Raw genomic sequence first — 8643 nt, 5'->3', positions numbered from 1 at the left:
GAGCAAGCATATTACCAAGGTCAGATTTTCTACTTGGCCACTCCAGCCAACCAAAAGTGGCTGCAGTAGAGTGCTGTAAACTGACCCCTTTTTTTAGAGTGCTGTAAACGGACCCCTTTTAATTTATTTTGGTTTGCCTGGGGTGTAGCAAGCCAATGACAACAGCACCAAAGGGGCGCCATGTGCTCGGCCACTTGCGGAAAGCAACATGCGATCATGATGCTGCATGGCACAGCTGATTGACATAAGCTGCCTGCATACATAATTTATAAGAGGAAGCCACTACCGGCTTAAGAAGCCTTTCCCAGAAGTGCTGCCACACAGGCAAATGCGAACAGGCGGATGACGAGTGCCACGTTTCACTAGTGGATTAGGATCACATGGCAACGTCATCCAAGAACTGTCTCCTTGTCCTTGATATGTACTGTGGGCACCTTACTGACAGCATGAAGGCTGTGCTCTCCCAAGCTGGAATGGACATCGCTATTATACCAGGTGGCAGGACGGACCAGCCTCAGCCACTTGACGTCTCTATCAACAAGCATTTTGAGAATGTATTGCCTGCGGAAATACTTCGCGATCTGGCCGAGTCATAAAGCGTATAAGCTAAAAGCAACAGGTTGTACTAAATGCACATAATTAACGCAAGTGGCGAGCTGGGTCACTGCAGCATGAGACACACAAGGAAGCTTGAGTGCATGCTTTCAAGGAGTGCAGCATCTAAAGTGCACTAAATGGCACCAAAAATATCTGCTCTTTTATGCTGACAATGATAAGAAGGTAAGCAACAAGGCTAGCAGCAACGACAACACTGCATGGGCTGGGACGGGTCGTGACTAATAAATGCTGTTCGCGTTTTGTGTCTGTTGCCCTAACTTGTCCGGCTTACATTCAAGAAAAACACTTTTTTCACCGGCTTCAGACCTTCAGGTGCTGGCTTAGGAGTGAGACCAGCCTAGATTTCAATAAATATGGTACTCGGCCATCAATCTAGTTCGTGGATCATACATAGCTACTTACATCCACAAAGGAAAAACAAATGGGACACAACTCAGTTTCTTTCCCCACTCTGAAATGTATGAGCCCTATCAGCGCGTAAATGTAACATCAATCCTTAAAAAACAGTTCTATGACTTTTAAAGTTACCTTTCCGTCATCTCTTGAGGATCCGATGACAACATCGATGGCCTCTCCAGTGAATATGTCCATGTCAGCTGCAAAAGAAAATGTACAACTTTTCCCTTGAATTGCCAGGTCTCATAAAAGGTAAGGATTTAAGACTTCAAAAGCAATATAGGAATCCCATGCTATCGAAAGAGCATAATGTAACCATTACACATTGCCGGGGTATATAAACCAAAAATGTCTGTCAGGAACATTATGTGGGACATACCACACACTGGTACCTTGCAAACATGACCTGTACAATGACGCTGCAGTAATACATAGGTAATTATTTCTGCCTACACTGAAGGGACTCGGGTACAGTCAAGCCTCGTTAATACGTACCCGCGTAATGTGTAATTGCAGTTTAAATGTAGTCGCGAAGATTCCCCCACCCAGCCCCCATTAAACCCCATGCCTGACCGCTTCAGCTGTAGTCACACATTTGCCATCAAATGGTTATTGCATACTATTTTCTTTCTAGTTCTACACGCACAGGCACAAATTCGGCAAAATTTCATGTGCGGAGATGTTCGATTCTCGAGTTGCGACACCCGGACAACAGCTGCCAGCGATAGGGACCTTAAAACATGGCCATCATGACGCATTTCCTGCTCATACAGCTGTTGCCAAATGCAGCGCACAGGAGCATGGCCTTCGAGATTGGCTTCTGGTAACGCAAAAAAGCTGCCAGTAGGAGGTGTGAACTCACTGTCGCCGCCGAATCCAATCCAATTCAAGTAGTAATCGCGCAGAAGCACATTGTGTTGCGATACATTCTTATGGACGCTCCATTTCTGCCGTGGTCCTCTCTTTAAGGTTTCGTATAAAGTCCAAACACGCTAACATCGTCGCCGCGTGCCATACGCTGTATGTGTGAGTGAAAGCTTGCAAGTGTCAGCCGACGTTTGCTGCTCAATCCAATCTCACGCGCGCGAAGGAGAAAGACGGGGCAGAAGCATGCTTCTGACGTGCGTGAGGCACAGCGGAGGAGGCGAGAAAGTGGGGGGTGTTTAGCGGCGGCGGCACGTTTGCCTATCTTGAAGCAATCTGCGACATAGAGAAAGTGCACGTCCGCACGGGCTTCGTCTTCAAAGCAATCTGCAATGTGAATAAAGTGCAACTAGTGCTGGTAGCTTCATGTGCGCTGTGCTTTCAACCTTTAGTTCGCAATGACGGCACGAAGGTCAATTCACTGGCTGCTCTTGCTGCACCTCCTCACTCCAGCGTTGGGACATCCGAGTTTCCACGGTCATCGAGAGAGATGTGTTCATGTTTAACTGTGCACGCTTTAAACCGTGCTTGTTAACTTACTTAGTTGGTAAGCGATTGTTTAAAACTTTATATGACTGATAAAACTACTATCCTTAGTTCATATAGTTGTCTACTAATTTGAAATCGCGATCGATGCTTCGCCTATCGGGTGAAACTGACATTTTTTTTCTTCATTCCACCAGTGTGCTTGCGGTCGTGGTGTTGTCGTAGTATTCTGTTTGAAAGATGCCGTCATCGCGGCAAGTGAAGATATTTCTGGGGTTTTACGTGCCAAAACCAGTTCCGATTATGAGGTACACCGTAGTGGAGGGCTCCGGATTAATTTGGACCCCCTGGCGTACTTTAACGTGCGCTACAACGCAAGCACACGGGCATTTTTGCATTTCGCCGCCATCGAAATGCGGCTGCCGAGGCCGGGATTCGATACCGCAACCTCGTGCTCAGCAGCGCAACGCCTTAGCTAACTGAGCAACCACGACGGGTGGCAAGTGAAGATAACCAATTTCTTGCTGCCTACCCAAAAACAAAGCCTGTCCGAGAGTGTATGTTTGAGAGCATCGCGACGTAGTTCTTTTCCGGCCAGTAAGTAGCTGCTGAAGTGACATTGGCTGCTAATCCGTACATCATTTAGTGCATACCTAAACACCATTCACGGCCGACTACGTATTAACGAGGTTTGACTGTATGAGTAGCAATCAGCAAAGGCAATGACTGTGAAAAAACAATCTAAGTACAATGTTTGAACTGCCATACAAGCAGCCAAACAGAACCACTACATGTAACACAAATCAAGGAACACTGTGGCTTTGCTTTGTGCAACCCTATTTATAAAATAATCTATAATATCATAGTGTGAGGTTTTTCCAAAGGCAACGTGCAGGACACCAGGCACATGCTGCAACTGTGTCATGCACTGACAGCAAAGCCTAACGATGCGTGATCAAAATGTTTCCGAGTTGTGCAATGCCCGGCATACCAGAAATGGTGCTTGACTATAAATTTTATGAACAGTCAAGAGTGTGATCTGCATTTCAAAAAGATCTCCCCAAGAAAAGTTTACTCCGTGCCTATAAACTTTCTACTAAAAGGCAAAATACGGTCCAAGATAAAAATTGTCAAAAATAAGTTTTTCGCATAGTATTATTAATTGAACCATTTAATTAGTGTTTCTTTCAATTTGTTCTGCAGTTTCAAAAATAGGTGCATTTGCTAAAAATTTAAGTTATAAAATCGATTCCTTTTCTGGAATAATTTGTCTTAAGCAAAAAAAGTTATGACTGCTCTGCACTGTCTTCACTGCACTGCACACAACATCATGCACAGAACTGGCGATACAGTGTCTGAGCTCTTTCGGTTATGGACTGAATATGGCACGTGGGCCCTCAGCAAGGCAATCCATTATGTTAGCTACAGATAGGATGATGCATTCTCTATATATGTATTGTTACTGGGTGCACATTGTATTTGGATGTACTGCACACTTAAGATATCTGGGTTCAGCATGTGACACAAGTACTGTTTCTTCTCAAAACAGCATTAAATATTTCAAACAGAGGTCTTGATCCTGCTGAGCAGAAAATATGATGCAACTTCTAAACCACTACATGTAAGGCAGTGTTTATATAGATGTCAGACTTCTTTCTATGGAATCGCGCATGCTTTGAGTGGTCAAAGTTGCAATATCAGCTTGTCCAGACACAAATGTACTAAGCCAAACTGGCTCAGATCTGAAAGGGCATATTTAGTCAGAGGGACACTTCACCACTTTGAACCCTCACCACCCTCTAACATTCTTGCTGGGCTCACATTCTGCTTGGAGATTCAACAGCTTCAACTGGCTAAGTACCCGTAACATTAATAGCCCGACTGTAAGCATGACACCCTGCCACGACTTAGCGCTCTCCCCACACAGGAAAGCACCGCGGCATTGTACTGCCAGTTCTGTGTGAAGCATCGCATGCAGTGTAATGCGACACATTACACGGACCACACATTGGGGGTGTGCAAACAGTGACTTTTGACACCAAGTCGAATACGAATCGAATAGCATCAATACTTCTTTTTGGGCGAATTGGTACATCTTGAAACTTCGGGTAACAGCGCAAAACAGACGACCACAAGAAGGAAGACACGTACGTACAAGCGCTGTGTGTCAGCGCTTGTGTGACAGCGCTTGTGTGTACGTGTCTCCCTTCTTGTGGTCGTCTGTTTTGCGCTGTTACCCAAAGAATCGAATAGCGCCAGAGCAAATCGAACCGAATAGTTTTAGAATAGTTTGTGAATTGAACACTTGTTATCACAATTAATGTAAAACGGTGTTCACATTCTATTAGCATGTTTCTGTCATTATATAGTACATTATGAAGCGTTTATAAATGCAGAAATGGAGCATTATCTTCACATGCACAGGACTCTGCAGAGTGCAAATCATCGCTGTATAGCCTGTAAAGTATGGCTACCTAAGCGGCGTAGCCTGCTCTACTATGCAAGTTCTTATGCTTTGCCTATACTATGCCCGCGGGGGTGAGAATTGACCATACTTTTGCTCCAATTTGGGCATAGCTGACGTTTTGATATACTTGAAAAGCATTAATAAAATATTCACATTTACAAATAGTGACTATTTGATTCGATTCATTATTTGAAAGTTGCGAATTTTAGCACACCCCTAACTACAATTAAGGTGAAACAAAACATTTTCCTACCAAAGTCTTTCGGCATCATGCTTTTCCTATGGCTACATAAGCCATCTTCAGGCACTGAAAAATGACAGGTGAAATCGGTTTTACAATATTGTAAAATGTACCATTTCTCAAATTTTTAGAAGGCATTTTTCTCTTAAAAAGGGAAACCATACAACCTATATCCTTTATGTTTCTATATACTATATAATAATAGTTATGTGTCCATGTTCCGTTTATGTTGCTTCACAGATACTTTCGAATTTGAGAAAAAGCACTCCGCATGAAAATGTAGCCTTTACCAGTTGGTCTTTGGTAGCTTTTTCTGGTAAACTGTTAGGTTCTGCTAAAAACAAAATTCAGTTGCATGCTTTTGAATGGCGTGCCCACCATATCTATTTGGTGAAGAAAAAAGTGAAATATACAACCCACTTCGCTCTCGTGAAATTTCTGACATGACCGGGCTTGAATCAATGTTAGCATGAGTAGGCGTCAGTGACATCATAAGAGCAAATGTGAAAAAGTGAAAACGGTTGCAAATCTATGATGATGATGACGCCTATAGGCTCTAATGAATGGACCTTTTTCCAATTCAGCTATGCGCATGCGCATGCACCAGCTGCATTCCATGCCGCTCCGCCATTATCGCAGGGCAGGTGTGCGAAGTGAGTGCGTGAACCCTTGCATGATCCGCGGCAATTTCCTGATCTTGAGTTGCTGATCAATAATTTTGGGCAAGAATATTGGTTAAAGGAAACACTTAGCTGTTCATGGGAAAGACTGCAAGCACTTTTGTCGATGAAAAAGACTCTGAACTAACGCTCGAGCGATAGGCGCAGCGTTTGCGACAAATCTCATGCAGGCACTTTCTGTACCGTCGATTGCACAAACCGGCGTGGAATGGTGAACATTGTACTGGAGTGGAGAGCACGGTCAAATAAAAAAAAATACACCATGTTATCAGTGAGTTATCACGCAATTCTTGCTGAGTGAGGTAAGCCTGCGTTCTGGTAACAGCATGACGCTAGCTCTGTGATTATTGCACTTCTCGCCCTACGACCGACTCGGAAGTCACGGCGATGTTTTAATCTACGGGTATGTATACCGCACGGATTTTACCATTGGCTTAAGAACGTGCTACCACATGCAGGTGGAAATAGCTGTACGGTTACGTGGGGCCAAACGAAAAGAAGAATCTCGCCACACAGCCGATCAGAATGCATCGTGCGCGGTCAAAGCGACACACCCGCGATGCCGCATTATACAAAACTTTAGTCTTACTTTTTGCAGGCAAATGAAGCTTTACGCACCTTACAAAACAATGTGTTGCATCCACTTACATTCTGCTTACCCCCCGTACTGTGTTGCGTCCACTTAGTCCCCAGTACCATGCCATATACGATACATATCTCGATACAGAACAACACTTGCCCTGCAGTACACTCATAGTACGTGTGCAGAAGTTTTGCATGTTGTTTGTTCATCATGGTGAGCTGCTTGCATGCCCGCTCTTGAGGGCAAGCACGTACGCACATGCATGCGTCTGTTGACCGCCTCCTTCAAGTCGAGCCACTCAAAACGACGGTCGAGTTTATCCTGAAGAAAGTCCTTCCGCGGCACGTTTGACGCTCACACATGCCTTCGCCAGTTGAGTCAAAGTACTGACCAAGCTGCTGAAGAACAAAAGCCGGCGCATCTCTCAAATCTTGGTTACAAATGGCCTGCACATCGCATCAGCATGCTGCCATTGCGTCGGTAAATGTAAAATGTGTTATTGCTACATGTGAGCAAATACACGCGCGCTAGAGCAGGACAATGAGAAGCTACTTCAGCAACACAAGCGACAGAAGGAAAAAAAAGCAGGGACAGCCGTCGCAAGAGACTGCTTGGTCAAACGCTACCATGCTTTGCGTAGAGGCGAGAAGCGGCAGGGAGCGTGTGTGTCTTGCCCGTCAAATTTAGTTGAAGTGGCGGCCGCTAGAGGGGTCGCTTACTGGAAAAAGGTCCATTTGTAAGGTAGTGGCAGTGAGTAAGCACTGCTGAGCGTGGACGAATATCAGTGAGTGTGAAGTACTGCGCAACTAGAAAAAATTGTTGCTTGAAACTGAACAGTGCTGTACAAAAAATATACTCTTACCATGCTCCTGTGACAAAGGTGCCATAGAGGCCATGGCAGTTATAATTCCTGTAAAAATTACACAATAATATGAACACAGACATGGAAGTGCAATTTGAAGTCATAGAAAGCCACACACAAATGTCTTCGTGCACAAATATGCACTACATTTTGTCCACTGCAGAGCTCACTTCCTTTGCAAAGAGATGCAATACTCTTGTAAGGCTTAAACAAGCCTTAAGTATAAACCGCATGCATGCGATCTTGCGCGCGACAGCGACAAGTGACGTGACGGAGATGGCTGTCGCGTTCGCTCAGTCGCCTACAAGTCGTACCACACGCGAGCGATGACTTTGAGCGATGACTTTGAGCGCTGTCTCCCCGGTGTTGCTGATATGAGGGCAGCAAATACGTGCCGTAACTGATGTGACGCATGCTCTATTAGTTTAACTTGATGCGTTTTACTGTAAAGAGCACCATAAATATTTCTCGCACTAGGTTCTTATCTTTGTGCGTATGAAAATTGAGTCATTCGCTTGGTCCGTGTGACAATCATATGTACTTGACTGATGTACATCCTGTTCTGGCTTCGCGCTATTGGCTAGTTGCTCCGGGCGACGAATTGTAGATTTCCAGAACTGAGCGATCAGGCGACAAGAACGAGCGATCAGTTTGCGCGACGGCTTGTTACGTCGCTCAAAGCCGTCGCTCGTCGCCGTCGCGCACACAATCGATCTCATGCGGTTTGGGCTTGGGTAAAAAATGCTAGCATGTAGCGCCATTTTTTTATATAAAGCACAGCCACATGACACAAATCAGTAATAACATATAAATGTAAAATCTTGTCAACTTTCAGTTGCTATACCTTTCCTTTGGTGCTCTTCTTGCCCTTTTCTAAGGACAATACAGGCTTCCTGAGCCTTTTCGACGTGTGCAGCACCATTTCTTCAGTTTCTGCATTGCATTTAACAAAGCATTACAAAGCTGACACTGCCGACAGGCAGCAATGTTAGGTGATAAACATTCAAGTGTCATAATAACAAATCAGGCCAGAATATCAGTTACTCTGGTCTCCCCCTGGCATTACTCTCGTTTCATCCTTTCATGAATGCAAAGCATTTGCAAGCGTGGCTCTCACGTCCACTACACGACAGATACCCGTTCATGCAGTAGACAGGTTCTCATGTGGCATATGTGAATTCCATCATGACCTAAATATGGAGCATCTGAACATTACGCCCAAATTGTGTCCAAAACCAAAATTCTGCTGATAACTGCCAAAATCACACATTTGCGCCGATGGCTCCTCCCGCAAAGCAGCGTCTTCCTTGAGCGTTCCGCGGCAGTGCGTGCTGCACCCTCTCCCCATTTCATAACGCCGACCCTTCCCACATTTCGCAGACTGCC

At 44.9% G+C, this 8643-nt stretch overlaps 1 long non-coding RNA gene across 1 annotated transcript; it reads right to left on the bottom strand.

Moving 5' to 3' along the window:
- Positions 1-1144: 1144 nt before the first annotated feature.
- LOC125940513 (uncharacterized) lies at positions 1145-7307 on the bottom strand. Its single transcript, XR_007463715.1, has 3 exons — positions 7258-7307; positions 5145-5198; positions 1145-1214 (listed from the first exon to the last, which is right to left on the bottom strand). It is a non-coding gene; the product is annotated as an uncharacterized LOC125940513 (long non-coding RNA).
- Positions 7308-8643: the final 1336 nt, after the last annotated feature.

This window comes from Dermacentor silvarum, chromosome 10, assembly GCF_013339745.2.
Source record: "Dermacentor silvarum isolate Dsil-2018 chromosome 10, BIME_Dsil_1.4, whole genome shotgun sequence".
NCBI lineage: Eukaryota > Metazoa > Arthropoda > Arachnida > Ixodida > Ixodidae > Dermacentor > Dermacentor silvarum.
This window is presented reverse-complemented; position numbering and strand designations above follow the sequence as displayed.